This window comes from Gymnoscopelus microlampas (genome assembly GCF_963454915.1).
Source record: "Gymnoscopelus microlampas genome assembly, chromosome: 10".
Taxonomy (NCBI): Eukaryota; Metazoa; Chordata; class Actinopteri; order Myctophiformes; family Myctophidae; genus Gymnoscopelus; species Gymnoscopelus microlampas.
In genome coordinates, this window is record NC_139947.1 from 36,731,659 (window position 1) to 36,753,929 (window position 22,271).

General features: G+C 44.6%; 2 protein-coding genes across 4 annotated transcripts in view; one reads left to right on the top strand and one right to left on the bottom strand.

Annotated features, from left to right (window-relative positions):
* mfsd5 (major facilitator superfamily domain containing 5) overlaps positions 1-22,271 on the bottom strand; it is a 173,382-nt gene that overhangs the window by 30,367 nt on the left and 120,744 nt on the right. The window lies entirely within an intron of this gene.
* rarga (retinoic acid receptor gamma a) overlaps positions 5,615-22,271 on the top strand; it is a 75,153-nt gene continuing 58,496 nt past the window's right edge. Inside the window, exons 1-2 of one of the 3 annotated variants that reach the window (XM_084068459.1) lie at positions 5,615-5,837; positions 16,985-17,052. The gene's annotated coding sequence lies outside the window, so the exon portion shown is untranslated. Of the gene's footprint in view, positions 5,838-16,858; positions 17,053-22,271 lie in introns of those variants that run through there. The other 2 variants (XM_084068458.1, XM_084068460.1) reach the window with 2 other exon arrangements.

A 22,271-nucleotide genomic window follows, 5' to 3' on the forward strand; every position in this document is an offset into this window, starting at 1 on the left:
ATGGCTATTACTTCTAGTGGATATGAGACTTCAAAGGGTTGTAAGGGGGCCCGAGGCTCTGACCTGTTCCTCTGCAGGCTGCAGGCGACACAACCCTGTTGTAACTGACGCACCGCTCCCTCCATGCCTGGCCAATAGAACCGACGTCGCAGCTGGGCCAAGGTCCTCTCCAACCCAGCATGCGCCGCGGCCGTGTGGATTCCTCTCCATACCTCCTCTCTGCGTGAACCTGGACAAATGATCTGTGAGTATTGTTCTTTGGTATAAGGATCGGTCACCTTCCTATATAACACATGATTTCGTATAATCAGTTTGTTCCACTGGCGTAACAGTTGCCGCGCTCCCCGAGTCCAATTCTTCCTCTCCACCATATTAGGGGCTCTCCCCCGTTCCACGCACCTCTTCACCACCTGCACATCTGGATCCCGATCCTGCGTCTCTCTCCACTCATCCTCCCGGGCTGCTGGCGTCGATTGTACAGCCGCCACATCTACAGGCTGCACTGGGAACCGCGATAGGGCATCAGCGTTGGCGTTGTTTTTGCCCGGTCGATACTTGATGTCGAAAGTAAACGACGCAAGTTGAGCAGCCCACCGTTGTTCCACAGCTCCCAATCTAGCCGTTTGGAGATGCGCAACAGGGTTATTGTCCGTGAATATTGTGAATCGAGCGCCAGTGAGATAATCTTTAAACTTCTCGGTCACGGCCCATTTAAGGGCCAAAAGCTCCAATTTGAACGAGCTATAATTTGCGTCATTCTGCTCGGTCGGGTGGAGACTGCGGCTTGCATAAGCTATTACACGTTCGTGACCGTCTTGGACCTGGGCTAGAACCGCTCCCAACCCACGGCCACTCGCATCAGTGTAAACCACAAAAGGCTGTGTATAATCCGCATACGCTAACACCGGGGCTTGTGTGAGGGCACTCTTTAACGCATCAAACGCCCGCTGGCACTCCGAAGTCCACTCGACTTTACACTGGTGGGATTTTACGTCATTTGGGATTCCTATCAATAAGTTGTTTAAGGGTCGTGCTATAGCAGCAAAAGAGGACACGAAACGCCTATAGTAACCCGCTAGACCTAGAAACGCGCGGACCTCGCGGACCGTTGAGGGTGGTGTCCAGTCCCGCACTGCCACCACTTTCTCCGGATCGGGCCGCACTCCCTCTTTGTCCACGACATGGCCCAGAAATTGCACTTCCCTCCGCAGAAGTTTGCATTTGTCTAACCGCAGCTTCAGTCCATGTCTCCACAGGCGTTGGAAGACGAGCTCGAGGTGCTGTAGATGAGAGGAGAAGTCAGGTGAATATACTATAATGTCATCAAGATATACCAGCAAGGATTCTGTCACCTGACCACTCAGACACTGCTGCATCAGCCTCTGGAACGTCGCGGGCGCATTACAAAGCCCGAACGGCATGCGTTGAAACTCGAACAGGCCCAGCGGGGTCGTAAAGGCGGTCTTCTCCCGGTCCCGGGGATCCATTCCTACTTGCCAATACCCGCTGGCCAGGTCTAACGTGGAGAACCATTGCGCCTTCGTCAGGCTGGTGAGCGTCTCTTCTATCCTGGGTAGGGGGAAGGCGTCCTTGTGCGTCACGGCGTTAAGTTTCCTGTAGTCGACGCAGAACCTCCAGCTGCCATCTTTCTTCTTGACCAGTACGATAGGTGCCGCCCACGGACTGCAACTCTCCTTGATGACTCCCTTCTCCAGCATCTCATTCAGGAGGGTCTTCATCTCCCGGTACATGGAGGGCGGCAACGGCCGGTGTCGCTCTCGTATGGGTGCCGCGTCTCCGGTCGGTATCTGGTGTTGCACGACGTCCGTCCGTCCGAAATCCTCGTCATGGATGGCGAACACCTTCTTCCACCGACACAACATCTCGTGTAACTCTCTCTTCTGCGCCTCCGGCAGGTCATCACGCTCCGTCAACACTTCCATCTCTTCGGGCAGGGTCTTCAGTGGTCCATCATCTTCCACACTGATTACGGCCACTTCCACCTCTCCGTCGGTCCCCAGGGACAGGCTCAGGTCCCTGCCGCCTCGGACATCCGCTTCTTCCACCGGGTACAGCCTCCCCAGCTTCTGGTGGCGGTCCAGGACCAGACTATATGCGTGTGGGTTGCACACTCGTATGGGAACACGTCCGTGGCGCACCGTGACGAGGGCACGGGCCACTCCCAAATCTTTTCCATCCGGCAAGGCTTCCATCAAGGCCTCGTAGTCCGCTCCATTTGGTCCTCTCCAAGCGCGGCCCCAGATCATCACTTCACTCTGCGCGGGGATTCGAATCTTCCGCCGGCCGACCGGCCACACATAACCGATGGACCCATCTTCGTTCGTCACTGCCTCCACCCTCCTACAGGTGGCGAATGCGTCCTTCCACAGCGTCCTTCCCTGCTGACATGGAAACACAGGCCTCCCAGGCCATTTAAAGAGGGCATGCCATACAGCGTTCACGACATTCATCCCAATAATCAGCGGTTGAGTACAATGTTCATCTTTCACGATTACAACTCCTCTCCCTGGGATCTTCATTCCCTCCAGCTCTAGGTCCAATATGGCATAGCCAGTGTACGGTAAGTCAAGACCATTAGCGGCGCGTAATTTAAAAACAAGGGGCCCATTTCCCAACGTTAGGTGTGAGAATTTTTCCTCAAATAAGCTTTGCTGCATTAATGTGACTTGTGACCCAGTATCCAGTAACCCCCTTAAGTGGACTCCTCCCATAGTGATCCCAATAGTCGGACAGTCCCCAATAAACACTTCATTAGCCCTTGATCTGGCGAGTGCGCGCTGCACCCCTGTCTCCCGGACCTCGGCGACAGGGCGTACTAGTTTAAATGATTGGGGTCAGATTTACAAAAGCGAGCAATGTGCCCAGACTGCCTACAGCTCCTACAGATCGGCCTACCTCCCTCATCCCACTCGTTGCGTTGGTACGGCTCCCGGCGTCGTTCAGATGGAGGCGAACCGCGAGGTCGTGTATCGGTGGTGTTGGGTCGAAGGAGCGGTCTGATCTCTTTCATGAGCTCCTGCGTAAACCCCTGCATTTGCGATTTGACGTCTTCCATAATCTCCTGTTTCAGTTTCTCTCTCCATTCAGATTCCTGTGAGGGTGTTGGGATAGAGACAGGTTTAACAGCATGGCACAAGATTTCAGCAGTCCCTTCTCTTCTATGTTCAGTGTCTAGTAGGAAGGCCTCATTTTTTAGGGCGGCGAAGTCTTCTGTGGGGTTTCGACGGGCATATATTCTTAAGGCTTGACCCAGAGGGCCTTCAGACAGTCCTACAAGTAACTGCTCTCGCAGAATGGCATCGGAGGGAGCGGTGTCTGGGTCGAGCCGCCGCAGCCCGCAGAACAACTCTCTAAGCCTCAAAATATAAGCCTGCACACTTTCGCCTGCGCGTTGCGCACAGCCATAGAACAAGGCACGAGCTTGGGAAGCAGAAACAGATGTTTTATACAACGTGTCTAAACATTTAAAGACTTTGGCCACTGTATTGCGATCTTCCTTGTCAATTACACTAATTTGTCGCTTAGCTTCCTCAGTAAGGGTCTGTACTACAAAAGCAACTTTTTTCTCCTCTGTTAAATCCTGAGTGCCCAATAATCCTTTAATCTGTTCTCTCCATTCCCTGTATTTCTCCTCACCTTCTATGCCCGAAAACTTAGGTAGCCACGGTGCCCCTGGATACACTGGCATCATCATCATTACTTTCTTGATTCAACCAAACAAAACAAAACAAAAAGCAGCAAAACAGCAAAATTTCAATACAGTTTCTCTTAGGGATTTTGTGTTGTTCTCTACCCAGTCCTGCCGCGCTACGCCAAATATGTGACGGTGGCCAGGTTGTCACATGTAACTTGCCACTTCTTTTTAGAATGCTGACACTCTTTACTTTGTCTCAATAATAAATAAATAACAATACACATTAAACTCACAACAATAAAATATCAGTTGCACGGTAAAGTGCGGGGTGCGTAATTACTGTGAGAATAATACTGTTTGTTAGGTACTGCAAGACTACGCCACCTTTTTATTTAAGAGGTAGGGTCCTCTGTAACACTCTTTCTTAGGCTATTCACAGGTTCGAGTTTACCCAGGTAAGTACAATACTTTTAAATGAGAACAACACTTCAACACATATCCCTTGGAGAAAGCTGGACGGAAACAGGTTTGTATAAAAAGGTAATCTATTTTATTAAGCTAATACAGTGGCGTCTATAAGCCATAAAATATTGAAAAGCATAAACAAAATATAACACTAATTCTAAAACCTCAACCTCCTAATGCGCCCACTAACTAACTAAAATACAGGAATACAGACAATCACCAAACACTAAAAACAGACAGGGCTTGTGCAAACTATAGCAAATAAATAATGAATTTAGCGTTAAAGTGCCAACTATTACTGAAGCAGTAAAGTGCCAAGTGCCAATTCAATTGCTATATGTCATATACTCATCACGGTTCAATGCAAAAGGTGGGAATGTCCTTATATGGGGTTTAACTGGAGCGGGGGTTTAGGCCAGGAATCACTGTCTCTTCTTGTCTTCGTGCGTATTGCCTGCAATCATAGAAACTAGAACCAGTTCATCTGTTCAGGTATATTTCACATATGAGGTTTAGGACCGTGGGTTTATAAAGGTAACGTTGCATAGAAGGACACTTACTCGCCCGCCAGACTGTACGTCTGGCTTTGAGGGTGTGAAGCGCGCAACGTTATCGCCACTGGACCTCTCCTCCGTTCCTTGGTTCGTCTGTCTGTCCTCCCCGTCTCTGCTGCTACTGCGCCGTCTGCTCACCGTCCGCTGCTGGTGGCTTGGTACGTGCCGCGATCACTGTATTCCCCACCTCTGCTCCGTGGTATGTCTGCTCCTCCTGTGCACAACCGTCCCCTCTGGCTGTCACTTCCACACTGCCCTGTATGCCTGTCTCTCTGCTGTCCAAGTGGCTCGCGCTCACTTTTGAATAAGGTGGGCCACACCCTACTCCGCCCTCATTCGCTCTGCCACCAGCGTGACCTGGGGACATTGGCCGTCCGCTGTCACAAGGCCAATGTCACACAGCCTATAGGGGAGTCCAATGTCAAGTGGCTCGGGGACCGGGGGGAAATACATTGTCAACCATAAAACATGCAGTGCAGAAATATAGTTAAGAGAATGATGTTTTTAAGTGCGTAATACAGGTTTTTCATCATCAATAAAAAATGTTACAATTTGGTTTCACCCCCCTGCTTTGACCCTGTCACATATACTTTACTTTACTTTACTTTACCCTCTTTACTAATATTTTCCAAATATTTTATTTTTTAACATGTTTTGAAAAAATAGCCGATTTAACACTGAGGTGCCCACTCTTCCTTGGTGCCCACCTATCCTGTTCCCACTAGCCATATCAGCTGCACTTCCACTTTCTAACGCTAGAGGGAATTACAGCGCCAGAAATGTGGATGGATGGTGTGTGTCTCTTCTATCGACGCCCCTGCCTGCAGAAGTGGGACGGATTGTCTTCAGTTTGTAGGAAGGTAATATTATTAGACGAATGACTTGAAAGATTTCCCAACCCATTGAACCCAAACCTTTAAAAAAATGGCCAAATGAACGAATTCACCAGGTCTCTACCTACCGGCACGTTGTGAGTGTTTGTGTCCGATTCAGCAGAAACAGATACACTGTAGCCTATCTTTTTGTTTTGCTTGCGACTGTCTTCTGGCAGTGGTGGAAAGTAACTAAGTACATTTACTTAAGTACAATTCTCAGGTACTTTTACTTTACTGGAGTATTTCCGATGTTCTATACTTTTACTTCTACTCCACTACATCTCAGAGGTAAATATTGTTCTTTTTATACCACTACAATTATTTGAAAACTTAATTTACTAGTTACTTTGTATATTTTGATTATTATTACAAAACATTGACCACTTCAGCCCTATATAAACTTTGGCTATTTGAAAACAGCCGATCTACAAGCTCTGCTCTGCATGGCGCCATGCCTTGTGAGGTTGTAGATCTGCCATTTTCAAAAGAGTTTAAAAAAAAAAAACTTTTTAGACATAATTATGATACCTTGTGAAATGGGACATTCTGCATAATGAGTACTTTCACTTGTGGTACTTTAAGTATTTTTTGATGCCTAAACTTTAGTACTTATACTCGAGTAAACTTTGATTACATGGACTTTTACTTGTAACAGAGTGTTTCTGCATTGCAGTATTGTCACTTTTACTACCAGATTTGATTACTTTTTCCACCACTGGCACTGTCTGCTGGTGACTTAATTTGTTTCGCCTCCTCGCTTAAACTCAGCAACTCGCATGATGCGTGCGTCTGTCATCAAGTATTTACTTTTCAAAACGTCTCGGGAATGTTCTCTTCTTTTGAACCCGAGGCACTAATCTACTCTAGGCTAAAAGAAGAAGGTAGGATTGTGTGTATACTCTACATAAATCATCTCCTGTCGTGATTAATTAGATCTCAGAGAATAAAGCAGGCAGTGCTCGTCAATCGATGTGTGTGTGTGTGTGTGTGTGTGTGTGGATGACTCACGCACACACACATCATGAGCAGTGTTGCCATATTTTGTGAGAGAAATAAGCAACCAGGTCTAGGAAAAAAAGTCCAAAAAGAAGCAACTTAAAGTTCTTTTGGGCTTGTTTTCCTAGAAAGGCCACATGAGCTCTTTTTTTTTTTTTTAAACGTTTTGTTTATTCGTTTTTGTTATTTTACATACTCATAGGTAGTACAGACATTTACTTGAAGCAAGTAAGCAAATAAACAGAGTATCTCCAAACAGTGAGAGTAAGATATAAACAACATCCAAACAAAACAAAACAAAAAACAGACAACACTCACAAAGAAAATAATAACAGACAACAAAACAAATACACAACGTAAAATCTCCAAAAACATGTATGTATATAGAAAACAGTCCATGATCTATAAACGCTACATCCAGTTAGGCACAGGTCATTGAAAGCAATTGTACATGTCAGTGAGGTGATAAGCAGGCACACCCCAAGGGTTCATCATATATCAGATTGGATACATGAGCTCTTTAAACCTATATGCATCGGCCATTTGAAAATAGCAGATCTACAAGCTCACAATTAAGCTATTTGGAATAGTTTTTGCAACATTCTAACAACACAAATCCTCCGCTGTGGCACAAAACGTTTTCATGAAAATATTTGAGAACCACAGGTTTAAATAGTTTTTATTTTATTTGGGAAACAAGCCTACTTTACTTTAGTACTTGATGTTTTTGCATAGTATTGTATATTTGTTTGTCATTAAATGTTTCGATGAATTGAATACACATGGATGGACCCAGGACCCCAATGGAAACAAGCCACAGTGCTTTGTTGGGGTTTAATCCTTTTTAGCAGGCCTTGTAATAGAACTGTACTTTCTGTGCTCTTTTTAAAAAAAAAGTAGGCTATTCCAATCTATGAATCAAAAACAGAAAAAGAAGCCCAAAGTCGCTTATAATAAGCCGACATGGCAACAGTGACACACACATCATGAGAAGAACACGTTATGGCAGGAGGGCATGGGATAATTACAGGCTGCTGGTAGGTACTGTTCTGTTTGGGGACTGAACAGGAGCTGCTGCCAACATACACACCTGCACAGCACTGCTGCAGCTCACTGCCTGCCCTGGGGGCTAAAGAGACAGTCATCATCACTGTCTGTCACCCCCCTCCCCTCCCTCACTCCCCACTCCCCCCAGATGGATTCTCTCCAGTGGTGTAAAGTAACTAAGTTCATGTACTCAAGTACTGTACTCATGTACAATTTTGAGGTATTTGTTTTTACTTTAGTGGAGTATTTCAAATTTTCAGTACTTTTACTTCTACTCCCACTAGTACATCTCAGAGGCAAATATTATATAATACTTTTTACTCCATTATAATTATTTGAAAACTTTGTTTTACTAGTTACTTTGTGGATTTTGATTATTATTTACAACACATACATGAACCACCTCAGCCCTATATACATTTCGGCCATTTGAAAATAGCCGATCTACAAGCTCACAATGTGTCGCGATTGAGCTTGTTGATCATTTTACATTTTATACATTTGAAAACGTGTGAAAAGGGACATTCTGCATAATGAGTACTTTCTACTTTTGGTACTTAATGTACATTTTGATACCAATACTTTTGTACTTTAAGTAAATTTTGAATTCCGGACTTTTACTTGTAACAGATTATTTCTACATTGCAGTATTGATACTTTTACTTAAGTAAAAAATGTGATTACTTTTTTCACCACTCTCTCTCTCTCTCTCTCTCTCTCTCTCTCTCTCTCTCTCCTTCTCTCCCCCCCCCCCCCCCCCCCTCTCTCTCCCCCCTCCCTCTCTCTATTGAAAGGGCTCTTTATGTGGATGATGCCAGTTTCGCTGTGGGTGATGAGAGCTTTTTAACAAGTTTATACCAGGTTGAGACACCTTGTTTGTTTAGATTAAATTACACAGGGACAGTTGATTAAGCTCGGCAATAAAGCACAAAAAGAAAGCAAAGAATGCAGATGAAAATGTGACCAAAATAATAGGCTTCTCTAGTCTATAGTGTTATCTTATCAATGATCGATTGCTTGCTTGATTCATTGAATACTTTATTAACAGTTTGCAACAACGGTACAGTGGTACGATTACACAAACAAGTGCTAAAAGGATAACACAAAAAAAGCCCAGAGGGCAGTTCCATTGTGGTCCTGTGTATTCATTAATACATACTTCTCTTAAGCCCATCTTACTCAAAAACATAACGACAAAACCAGAACCCCAGCGTGAGGCCTATGAGGTTATTGACTGAAAGAAAAACAAATTAAAACTTTCTATTTTTTCCCCCCCTTTCCTTTAGTCCTGTGACTGTGTGTACTACTATTTAGTACCCGGGCTTCTCACAAGGGCAGTTTTATGTGCAGGGAAGGAGGCATGGAAAAGAAGACCTTTCCTTTTGAGCTCACAGATTTGCAGTAATTACAGAATCACTTCCATATGTGTCTCTTTGGCTGCCTCCTAGCTGCCCCCACCACCACCCCTCTCTCTCTCTCTCTCTCTCTCTCTCTCTCTCTCTCTCTCTCTCTCTCTCTCTCTCTCTCTCTCTCTCTCTCTCTCTCTCTCTTCTCTTCCAGTGTTCCCTCTCTCTCTCTCTCTCCCTCCTCCCTCTTGCTCTTCTCTCTCTCCCCCCTTTCAATTGCTTCCTCCCCCCACTCCTCCTATTTTGCCTGCCCCCACACACACCCCCTCACCCCCCCACCCCCACCCCCGCCACCAGCACCCTGAGCAAATTCTTTTTCCCTTTTTTTTGCAAAAACCGCCGCTTAAACAAAGTCCATGTTAATCAGAACATCCTGGCATATTTGGCAGAGGGTTGTGCCCGTGGGTGATTCAATTAGACCCGATCTAGCCAAAAAAAGTGTGCCTCTGTGCTTTGGCGACGGAGGTGAGGAGAAAGTAAGAGAGAGAGAGAGAGAGAGAGATGTGGTGGGAGGGGGTTCATCGATGGGAGGGACGCCAGTGGAAGACTACCAGAATATGAAAAAGCGAGGAGAGAAAAAGAATGCGGTTTTCGGTGAAAAGAATTCGAGCAAAACCGAGAGACGGGAACGGGAACGGAGGGTGAAGCTGAAGGAGGGAGAGGGAGAGAGAGAGAGAGAGAGAGAGAGAGGTGGAACAGAAAATGAGGCAGAAAGAGGGAGCGCTGGAGTAATGCTTTTTGACAGAGGTGGGTTCAGGAAGGGTTCATGGTGACATCATGGCTGATTTTTTTGAGGAAAGTATAGACAGGAGAGCCATTCACCTTTCATTGGACACACATGTTGGGGAACAGGGCCGAGTGCTTGCTCGAACCCCTGGCACACATGCTGGTGGTAGTTCTCGTGGACGACGGCCCCCAGAGTACACCCCGGATAAAAAAAAGGCACATACCTTTCTCTCTTGCTTTCACTCTCTAATTCTCTCTTTCCCCCCCCCCCCTTCCTCTGTCTCTCTTTCTTTCTCTCTCAATCTGGTTCGGTAAATCTCTCACTCGCTCTCAGTAGTAAAAAAAAACGAAACAAAAAAACAATGCTTTTGGCTACAGCTACACACTGCTGTTATTGCATGTGTGTGTAGAGTAGTTTGTAGTGCACTGCGAAAAATCCGGAGTGTTCATTTGAAAAACAGACGCCAAACCCTGAGTCAAACGAACGCTCCAGATTTTTGTAGTGTATATGGGGTTTGACGCTGAACCACTTAAACCCTCAGTCCCTCAGGGCTCTCTATACCTATTTACCTGTGGCTTTTCTGTTTTCGCTGTACATTAAATATCTTTAGCTGAAAACAGCCGATTGACAAGCTCGCAACACGTGTCGGATCTGCTATTTTCAGAACACGGATGCTGGGGTTTAACCCCGTTTAGACCTGAGGCCAGTTCTAAAAAAAAACGCCTTCTAAATCCTGACCTAAAGTTTAGGAAAAAAACTCAAATTGTTATTCAAAACCTTTCTAAAAATGTATGTTGTTGTATGTTGTAGCGGATCTACAAGCTCACAACGTGTCGCGTGACAACTTGAGAGCTTGTAGATTGGCTATAATCATTGCATGAGACACTGTCTTGCAACAAAGTGTATAAATCAGGGCTTAACACATACATCTCTCCTTTGCTTTGCTATGAGTAAGTCATTTTCCTCTGACTGTAGTATTCCTCTGTGTGTATGTTTTACTTCAAGGCGCTTGCACTCTAAAAAGACCACATTTTGCCAGGCTAGATGAATGAGCGCCTTCATTTCACAGGATGTGTGTTTAACTCTGTAACTAAGAAAGTGCAAGCAAGTGTAGGCTATATTTGTGCGGTGTGTGTGTCCGTGTGTGTGTCCATGTGTGTGTGTGTGTAGCGGGGGGGGGGGCATGTGCCTGCTTTGCGTCCCTCGCGAGTCTCTCAGCGCGGCACCAAACTTCACATGACATCAATCTGAATGCGGGGAAATAGTGATCTCATTACAGGCATCTTGTTCCTGATTAAAACCTGCCGCCACCAGCACCCCCCCCCCCGCCCCCCCCTTACTACTCATAGCATCGGCCCCCTCCCATTTCAGCAGTCCCTCCCTCTCGCCATCTAACTCCCATATGTTTTTTTTTTCTAAACCGTCCCAACTCATTCACTGCCCTTTGTCTCACTTTGTCTTGATCTCTCTCTCTCTCTCTCTCTCTCTCTCTCTCTCTCTCTCTCTCCCTCTCTCTCTCTCTTAGGGCTGGAGGACTTTCAATTATTTTCTTAGAGATTATTCTATCGATTATCGTTTTCTATTTATTGAATAATCGAGAAGCGCGTGTTTGAATTATAATTGTTTTTATATCTACAAGCTCACGAGGCGTCACAGGCTTGTAGAAGTGCTACTTTTGATATTCTTGAAAATGTATTATTTTATTTAAAAAAACTTTATTATCGATTAGTTCGATTAACTGTTGTACCGCTCTCTCTCTCTCTCTCTCTCTTCCTGACTCCTCCCTCCATTGTTTGCTCCTCTCTGCACCACCTCTCCTATACGCATCTCTCTCTCTCTTTAGCCCTACTAACCACCCTCCCTCCCTTTCTTATTCCCTCTCCATCTCTCTTCTCCTCCTCTCCTGTTTGTCTTTTTTTCCCTCCGCGCTCCTGCGTTCCCGCTGCCAAGCAGCCCTAGGCTCCCGTTCCTCTGTACTTTCATGAATGCAAATAAGTCGCCCCGTAAAGTGGAAACACACGGAGGAGTGCGGGATTTTCATGAATATTGTATATCTTGAACGCACACCAGAGAGGAGTCAGGAACGCCGAAACTGCTAAACAATGCCTGGTGCTCGCTGGATGACTCCAGTGTGTGAGGAATTGCCTCTCCGCCTCTTCGACTTGTTGTCAGAGCAGAAAGACTGTGTTAGGATTGATGTCACGGGCCCGGGCAGTATGTTATGATGTCACTGTGGCTGGAGTTAATGATACGAGCGTGGTGGAGGCCAGAGGCCACGTTTCCAGTGGTGCCCAGTGAGAGAGAGGGCAGAGAGATAGCACCCTGATCTATCTTCATTATCCTCCACTCTGCAGCCGCCCAGACACAAGGATCATAAATCTCAGGCTGCAGCACACTTCACTGACACTGAAACACAAACACTAGTAACCTCTGACCCCTCCACTGCTACTGGCTACACACACACTCATCCGTGCACACACACACACACACACACACACACACACACACACATTTTTCAGGCATGCTCACGTGCACTTTGCACGCGCGCACACACACGCTCACTCGTGTGCACACGCGTGTAATCTCTCTCTCACACACATACACACACACACACACACACACACACACACACACACACACACACACACACACACACACACACACACACACACACACACACACACACACACACACACACACACACACATTAGCCTCCTCAAACTCACTGCCATAATTCAATAAGAAGCATGGCATGTTCAGCACGTTGACACACAAGGGTATCTTCACTTGCGCTTGACTACACACACACATTGACACACTTGCCGGGTTCTCAGTTAGCCCTTTAGCTCAGCTCAGTGTTATTACACCAGCAGCGCTTGCTCTCTTTGACTCATAATCTGTGTTGTGAATCTATTAAAGGCTGATGCCTGTTGGGAGCGATGCCCCCTCTGGTTATGCAATGCCCGTTCTATACCCGTTGTCAGAGTAGCCGTTGTACGATACGACTTCAAATCAATATCACAATTATTTCAAACTTTCTCCTCGGGATAAGATTAACCCATTAAAGGGAAATTTTGCACCACGGTTTTCTTCCCCTTTCTATGATGTTATGATATCTTAGGATGAATGGTACAGTCGAAAAATTTCATAACTCCATCCCGGGTCGGCCACAGCTTAAAACGTGCGCCAATAGGCCTTGCCTTAGATCGCATATTTTAATAGCTTTTTTTTGTTATTTTTTTGGTGAGATCTGACGTTCATAGTGACAGAACACTATGCAGCCGAGAAAAAAACAATAGACGAGATTGAAATCTTGAGATTTTAATCTTGTCTAGACTAATGAGACTTCCGTTTTATGTCAGTTTTTTTTTTGCTACATCAGTGGTTCTCAAACTTTTTCATGTCAAGAACCCGCAAAATGTATTTGGCCGCGGACCCCAATCTCAAAATATTTAGTTCCAGGGACCCCCAGAAGCAAAGATTTGAGTTAAAAATGTTCGCTTTAAAAATACATATATTCAAAGATTTGCACACATTTTCACGATTTTTCAAAAATAGCAGATATGCAAGCCCTCAGCTTGTATATAAAAATATAAAAATATAAAAATATAAAAATATAAAAATATAAAAATATAAAAATATAAAAATATCTATGAGCTATTTTTGTGCGCCACCATTGTACAACAAAGTATAAAACAGGCTTAAGTGGTTAATCAAACTAATCGATGTAGTCGATTATAAAAAATCTGAATTAAAAATGTTCGTGTTGATTCGTAGTACTATGATTATAACAGTAATCATAGTACTTGGAGGCCAGTCTATGACGTCACTCAGTACGTCATACTGATGACATCAGGGATCTCCATATATGGGCATAAAAGGGATTCAGAGAGACACAGACAGACAGACAGACAGATACAGACAGAGAGATTTGGATTTTTGGTTCTGGACAACTGCCAGTCCGACCGATGAAGTGGGAGTAGACATACAGACAGACAGACAGACAGACAGACAGACAGACAGACAGACAGACAGACAGACAGACAGACAGATTCCATGCATTTATAGATAGATTGGTGGATAGATAGATAGAAGATACTGTATACTGTATTAGATACCATAGTATGTATTTCTTATGATGCAGAATTAGTCAGCAGTGTTTTATGACAATATTACTCTGTCGTGTCATACTAATCAGCTGTTTTTTCTAGTTTATCTAACATCAGCGTGTAAACAGTCAAGGCCTTGAATTAGCCCTAAGAACCGCACACAGGCCTCACATATGACGGAAATGTAAACGAGATAAGGATCATGTGGAAGTGAGTGCTTTTTGCTGCTTCCTGAATATAAGGTTTCGACTGAAAAGAAAGGGGAAAAAAAAACTCATGCCAACTTGAAAGACATTCATGCTACCTAACACAGATTCATTCATACTAATTACATTGAATCAAATCCACATTTAAACAAAGCATGAGGGGACATTTCAATACACTACTGTTGAACATATGTGCATATACATCGGGAGCACATGGGGATATGAAGAGCTGGCCCGGCTAGTTGAGGCTTTATGTGATTATGATGGCTTGACTTGATTAGAGAGACATATTGAGGTCAGGGTATGTGGGGACAAACCTAAGATCATCGTCCCTTGCGGCCCAGTTTGGGGAGATTCGGTCACAAAAGGAGCAACGCTCAGGCCTATATTGGAGTTGTGACAGGTAGAGGGACTCTCGTACCAAAAAAAAGGACAGTGCGGCATCGGCATGCTGCTTTGGTATGATTACGCTCCAGACTGTGAAATTTAGCAGAATGTTTAGTGAGGCATGGCCAATGTGCTCAGAAGGCATAATTTTGTGCAAGGTTTCAGAATATGTAGTGCATGTATAAGTTGATAAGTGGGCAGTTTGAAAATGCTTAGTGTAATGCTTTGCTTTAGATAAGAATAGTAGAATAGGAGTTAGGCAATGAGAAAAAAAGGATGTGTAGTACAGTATGTCGTCACTGTCGAGGAGAAACCTTGTATCTTCATATTCCATCTTTTTCTGTTTTTCTCATAAATGAATGCCCTGTTTTATCATTTGTCGTATCACCGTGCCACTTGAAAATAGCCGATTTACAAGCTCAGATACACTGTGAGCTTGTAGATTGCTATTTGTGAAGAACTTTGAAACTCTTCGACAAATATTTTCGTCTATGACATGCCCAGTAGGGACGCCACTTTGAAAGTGGTTAAGACTGTCTGTGGTTATTTGTGAAAACGAACTAGTTTGGATCTATTATAAGTTTGGAACACACAGGTTCCTTTTTTCCATAACTGTTTTGGACATATGCCCATATATGGACTGAACATTCGCGTCATATCGACATAACCCTGGCAAGGACAGACGCACAGAAACGCCTGAATATGGACATGCGCAAATCAGCTTTGTCAGGCAACGTTTTCCCTTGTGTCTTACGTCACATAGCGAGGGGAGCTTATTTCACCCACGTAATTGGGGTGAAATAACGGGGGGGGGGGCTTGACGGGGGGGGGAGCTTGACGGGGGGGGAGCTTGACGGGGGGGGTCTTGACGGGGGGCTTGATCAGAGAGAGAGAGTGGGTGAGGGGGGAGAGGAAAAGTGAGAGCGGGAGGGAGGGAGAAAAAGTCTATTTAACGTATGCAATGAGAGAGAGACAGTCAGACAGACAGACAGACAGACAGACAGAGACAATAGAGAGAGGTAGAGGGAGAGCCTATTTCACCCACACAAAAACCTGCTGACAAGCAATAACCCACTGAGAAGCTGCATGTGTATGTATATATGTATATATGTGTGTATAATTCATGTACTACAGTACATGAATATATATTTGTACATAACTGTCAAAAAGGATAAAACGAAGTAGCCTTTTAAGCCTGAGAGCTTACAATATGTCCGTTGTGGTCCTCTGAGTGAAACTGTGTGTGTAAACTGTGTGTACACACACACACACACACACACACACACACGCACACACGCACACACACACACACACACACACACACACACACACACACACACACACACACACACACACACACACACACACACACACACACACACACACACACACAATGGCTGACAGCAGCAAGTCCCACGAGAGGGGTTTCAATGGCCTAAGAGAGAGGTACCGTTGAGGTGTGCCCTCTCCTCCCAGCCTTGAGGTTTTAGGGTGCTCCTCACAACCAAAACAACTCGAGAAACATCGCATTCAGAGAGCGAGGCACACGCCCAGAACCACAAACACACAAACACACATCTGAAACATATGATCTCATATGGAGAGAGAGAGAGGGGCACATTCTGGGGCACACCCTAAACTGCTGCCTGCCCACAGAGCCCTGCCATCTCATAGGGGACTTCCCCATAAGCCGCCCTCGACACTATATGCCACCGTTAGTTTTACTATAGGACTTTTAAGAGATTCAGAAACATGATTGAGTTGGTGCTTTTCTTAGGTTTATTATGTTGCATGTTTGGGGAAATATTTTGGATTGCATAATTCTTTCCAGAATATTGGCAGATGCTTTGTCCAGAGAACTGTTGGGTTTTTTCTTTCTTTTTCGCTTTGAACGCAACGCTCTGATTGTTGTCCATGTTTCCTCATGTTTAACAGGGAGGCCTAAATGCAACATGTTTGCAGACTTGTTTTATGTACTAGATCCAAAATTACTTTCATAATGCTCCCCATAAACACTGACTTTTCTTTTCTTGTCTTTTGTCCAGTAAATTAGGTCGCTACGTCGCTCTTTGTGTTTAAAAGCATACAAAACTGCCTGCGTCTGGGGCTTCGCGAAAGCTGAGAAAATGGTGGAGAGAAAAGGAGAATTCGCACAGAGAGAGAGAGACGAATAAGGGAGAGAGAGAATTAAAAACAGAAACTTAAGCTCTCTGGGCCTTTTTCTTCCCTCTAGGCATTTTGTGGCTTGTGAAAAAATGTGCTGTATATTTGAAGTGTTAGGTCACGTGACGAGGGCAGGCTTTATGAATCAGAGAGTATAATTATTTCTTAGTGAGCGAGACGGTGAGTGTTGTGTGCCTGTGTTGAGGGAGTGAAAGAGTGATTTTTAAGAGAGAGGGAGAGAGAAAAAGGAGGAGGGTGAGCACGAGAGAGAGAGAGAGAGAGAGAGAGGGAGGGAGGGAGAGAGAGAGCTCACTGCTCACTGCTACTCTGTCTTTGCTGTCAGAGGGACTGTGATGAACGTACACAAATCTCTTTTCCTTTTCCTTTGCTATAGGTCCACTCATCAGTCAGCGCTGCCAAGTACTTCATCTCAACTCTATCAGATCAGCAGCACCATAGCCGGTGAGTAACTTTGAAAAGAACTTCTGAGAACTTCTTCTAAACTTCTTGAGTTAAGACTATAGACACAGTTTTGCTGCTTTTTCCTGTTCTCTCGCTCTCACGGTTAACAGGTCTAGAGACAGAGTTAGTAGAGACAATTCTTTTTTTCTTTCTTTTCAGGGGGTGGGGGGTGGGGGGTGTCGAGCTTTTTAATTGAAGACAGGGGGGCTGAGAACGCAAAGGCGTATAGGACACATTGAGAATGGTTTATGGTTTCCATAAACCTGGACAGCTTTTCTGTGCGAGGACTGTAAATTATCCCTGTGTCACACATTTTGTTTGTTGCTTGCCTTCAGTGCCGTAGTTTGTTTGTATCTGTCTTTTATGAACGTGTTAGAGAGGACTGGTTGACTGTACACTGTGTAGCATCTGCATGTGTTTGTTTGCGTGTGTGTGTGTGTGTGTGTGTGTGTGTGTGTGTGTGTGTGTGTGTGTGTGTGTGTGTGTGTGCGCGTGTGCGTGTGCGCGTGTGTGTGTGTGTGTCTGACCGACCGTGCACACGCCGCATGTGTGCACACGCACATGTGTGCTTGTTAGTGAGTGTTTCAAGTGTTACTGCGCCTGTGGAGCTTTTTATTATTAGCATATGTGTGTGTGTAAGCGTATACATGCTCGCATGTGTTTGATCTGGGTGAATGTGTGTAGCTAGAGAAAATGACCCACCCTTGACCTGCCTTTTTTTTTTTCTCCCCTCTTTTCTTTATACAACATATGACCACAGGACTTGGGGGGGGGGGGGGCTATGGGAGCTATTGTTTCCCACCATCTAGACATTGAGCATTCATTCCTGTGTAAAGTTTATTCTTTCGTACAGGTCCACGGCAGGCAGTGTCTGTGTCAGTCAGTCAAAGCGGTGTTGGCAGCTAAGTGGCAGGTTAACAGGTTCCACTTGTTACAGTGCCGCCGCGGCGGCAATCGGCAAGTAAGACGGTACATTTAGTGCCGCATGATTTGGATATCAGATACAGATCAGGCACAACTGGCGGAAGGCCACACTGTCACTCTCGGTGGTGTCTCCTGTTCTCGCCAGATTGCGTTGTGTGTGTTGGGTTGGCTTTTGGTCTGTGGTTGCAGCGGTGATTGGCCCAGCCTCGAGCAGCCTTGACTGTTAAGGTAGACCACTAGTGCTGCTAAGGCTGCCTTGGTTTTGCACCTGCTGTCCTCCACCGCAACGTTTTCCCCCTTGGTTGACGCTGACATAAGTGTGAGAATACTGAGAGAGAGAGAGAGGGGGACATTTCCGTTAAAGAATGTGAAGGACAAAAAAAAAAAGTGAGAAAAGGGAGGTGTTGTTGAATGTCCACGAAGCCCGTGAAGTCCGCGGCCGTCTGATCTTACGATCATTTTGACTTTAACTCTGTGACATCTGGAGAGGAGGAAAACAGTGCTCATCTATAAAGCAGAGTAATATCGCTGCTTTTTCTCCCTCGGCACTCCACCCATCATGTCTTTTTTTTTGTTGCCTTTTAGCGAAAGAGAAACAGGCCCTCCATGGGGAGTCGTGTTAGGTTAATACAAATCCTATGTGGTGTGCGCTGTGGAATCATTGCATTTTCTTTTGTTCAGGAGTGATGACATGGAAATTATAGTTTTGGACCAATGATGAATGAATGTGCTGTAGATCACAGGCTTAAAATGGCCATGTTTCATTGTTGGTGATTGCTGATGTGCTTTTTTGTGGCCGAGTGTTTTGCATTGCCAACCTCACCAAAAACAATCTCGTTCATTTCCCGTATGCCTATGGTCATAATGATAGTTTACACATCATGAGCAACAGATAAGTCCTCACTCAAATCGTCAAGGCTAGTTAGCTAACAACCACCCCTTTACACAAAGAACTCCAATAACAATAGATTGTTGAAAGGTATGTCGACTGAAATAACTGCTTAGGGAGAAAGGTAACATGTTTCTCATAATGAACTTGTGCACACCTTGAGTAATAGTTTTTCAGTCTCTCAAGTGGTGTGTCATATGCAAGTTAAAGACTTTGTTTGTCACTTTTTTGAAGTTTGTCACCTTTTTTCAAATACACTATATTCTCCCAAGCAATGGAACATTTTATTCACCAAGTTATTGTATTGATTACATTACACTACTTGTTTAACATAACACCAATGACAGCCCACCATTCCTTTTACCATAATCCAAACATCTTTCTATTTTCTGAGACGTGACTTTGAGCTATAAATTGGGGGAGTTGTTGATACCTGTTTCTTCCAGGAATTTCTATAGTAATTATGTCCAAGTGGCAGGGAGGGGCAGGACAGGTGGTTTTAGGGGAATCAGGGGGGGTGCTCCCCATCACCACACTATAATTAGCAAGGAAACTATCTGCACAACATTTCCTGTGTCTATTTTTGCAGGTGTGCAGCTCTGATTGTGAGGATATACATTTTCATGCCTGCCCTCGAGCCGTCATTAAAAGATCTTTTTGCGCAAACTTACACTTGTGGTGTGTGTGTGTATGTGAAAGTGGGAGAGGGAGAGCATGTGGGTTTTGTGGTGTGTGTGTGTGTGTGTGTGTGTGTGTGTGTGTGTGTGTGTGTGTGTGTGTGTGTGTGTGTGTGTGTGTGTGTGTGTGTGTGTGTGTGTGTGTGTGTGTGTGTGTGTGTGTGTGTGTGTGTGTGTGTGTGTGTGTGTGTGTGTGTGCGTGTGTGTGTGCGTGCATGTGCATGAGTGTGTTGTTTTGTTTATGCATGTGTTTGGTGTGTATATGTGTGCATGAGTGTGTTGTTCTAGTTCTACTGTGTGTGTGTGTGTGTGTGTGTGTGTGTGTGTGTGTGTGTGTGTGTGTGTGTGTGTGTGTGTGTGTGTGTGTGTGTGTGTGTGTGTGTGTGTGTGTGTGTGTGTGTGTGTGTGTGTGTGTGTGTGTGTGTGTGTGTGTGTGTGTGTGTGTGCATGCATGTGGTTGTGCACATTATCTTCTTTTAGAGGGGTTTTTTCTTTTTCTTTTTTTGTTCCAGGGGTTAAAAGCAGAGTTTCTAACAGCCAACCATTGTATGCCCTGTTTTATAGTTAAAGGGATTGTTGTTTTTTTACTCTTAGAGCTGAGGAGGAGAAATGCTGCATTCAAATGGAACGGTCTGAGTGCTCCTGTGTCAAGACCATCACAAAACTTGATCCATAACTATGTTATGCTCATAGTAGCTCTCTCTCTCTCTCTCTCTCTCTCTCTCTCTCTCTCTCTCTATCTCTCTCTCTCTCTCTCTCTCTCATATTTTCCTTTGTTAGCATTGTCTTAAGTGGTTTTTGACGCTCCAGTGGTTCTATGCCCTATCCTATCCTATAGAGCAGAGCAAAGTCAATTCAAAGTGTTGATTTAAAACACATGTTAATCTAAAAACAAATACTCATTACTCAATGTTCATAAAATAATCAATTTCCAAAAATAGCCGATCTAGCCGGGTTCGCTTTGCGTTCGCTATGTTTGTGCAACACCGCTGTACAATGAAGTGTGAAATAGGGCTTAAGTGCTTAATCACACTAATTGATTTAGCCAATCAATAAAAAAAATCTATTAGAGGTTTTCCGTGCTGATTCGTTATGTAAAAAAATGTAAGACCAAAAACATGCTTCTTGATTAATCAAATAATTGAAAAGGTTTATCAATGGAATAATCGCTAAGAAGACAATCTATTGTCGCAGCCCTGTACCGGGTTCAAATGAACACTTACTGTAGGATTATGCTGTGTTCTGTGTGTTCTTGTATTCTTGGACCCTCTCTGGAGGCTCTGAGTTGAACACTCCAGAGAGCACATCATGGAAAGCAGGATGACTTCATCATGTCACAAAGTGTTTTATGTCTGTGTGTGATTTCTCACTCTTTCCATACTGTTCCCCACCACTGCAAGTCAATACACAGTCCTCCCCGGGCTTGTGTTGAAATAGATTTAAGAGAAAAAAAGAAGAAAAAAAAAAGAAGCAACTTTTGGGGCATTGACGTGAGTGATGGTGATGATGATTTATAGGTACCAAAACAAAAGGATTGCCCAATGGCACTCCCTGGTGACAGTCCTCAGAGACAGTATATCTGTTTTTTTTAAGCGACAAATGATATTACAAAAGGTAGTGGTTTGTATTGTTGTTGTAAGCAGGTATAGTATGTCTCCGTGTGATGCCAAGGGGAGGCAGATGTCAAACAAGTTTGAGTTGAGTGGAATGCGGGGCTGTGGGGAGGCGTAGGACCGTCTGTCAATAGCTGTCTCTCTCTCTCTCTCTCTCTCTCTCTCTCAGAGGTATTAACAAGGCAGTGGGCGAGAGACGGCGAGCCTGTCAGCTTTACCTCTGCTAATAAACCGTGTTGACGATATCGCTTTCACAGCCAAAATACCACTGATGCCAGCAGCGAGATCAGATTACGTCCTACGTTCCTCCTTTTCTTCATTCTAGAACGGTTTTAATTTATCTGCAATGACACTTCTGAGTCCATAAACAATCCCCGATGGCTCTTTGTAGACATATTAAGCAGTGATGACATATCATGATTCATTCCCCCGCAAGACAATTGGGAACGTTAATCTGGGTTTGGATACTTGGTCATTAAAGTCGTTGTTTGACTGCAGTGTTGTTAGCCTGATTTCACCCGTGACACACAACTCGTGAGCTCACATTTCCTTGATGAGCGCTGCTCGACATAAATCGCTTTATAATGTTAACAGTTGTAAAGGCAGTGCTTGGAAAAGACATGTACAGTAATTGTGTAGGAGGGAATAAACAGGAGTGGGCAAGTCGCGGGGTGGAAAAAGAGAAACGTCTTGGTTGATTGTGCCAATCTGCTCCCTGCCAGAACAAATGGTAAAGTTCACTTATCTTGAGGCTGTGAATTTAAGATTCACTCAAACCCTCCAGTCAAGGTTTTGACTTGCTGCTCTGCCCGGTTTGACTGACAGATAGTTTCACCTAGCCTTGAACACTTTTCTTTTTAATTGCACGTGGGATGAGGTTTAAGGAGTTTGGAGAGGAACCCTACACAAAGCCTGTCAACACAACACACAAAACCTGGGCTAGAGTTCCATTTACAGCTGTGGTTCTCAAACATCTTCATTTCAAGGACCTCCAAATTGATACCGTTGCTGGCAGAAACCTCCTATCTCCATGTTCTAACTATTCGATTTTTTTCCGTGAATCAACGCCCTTCTTGATCATACTACAGGGTCACACAAAAGCATTAAAAGTAGCAG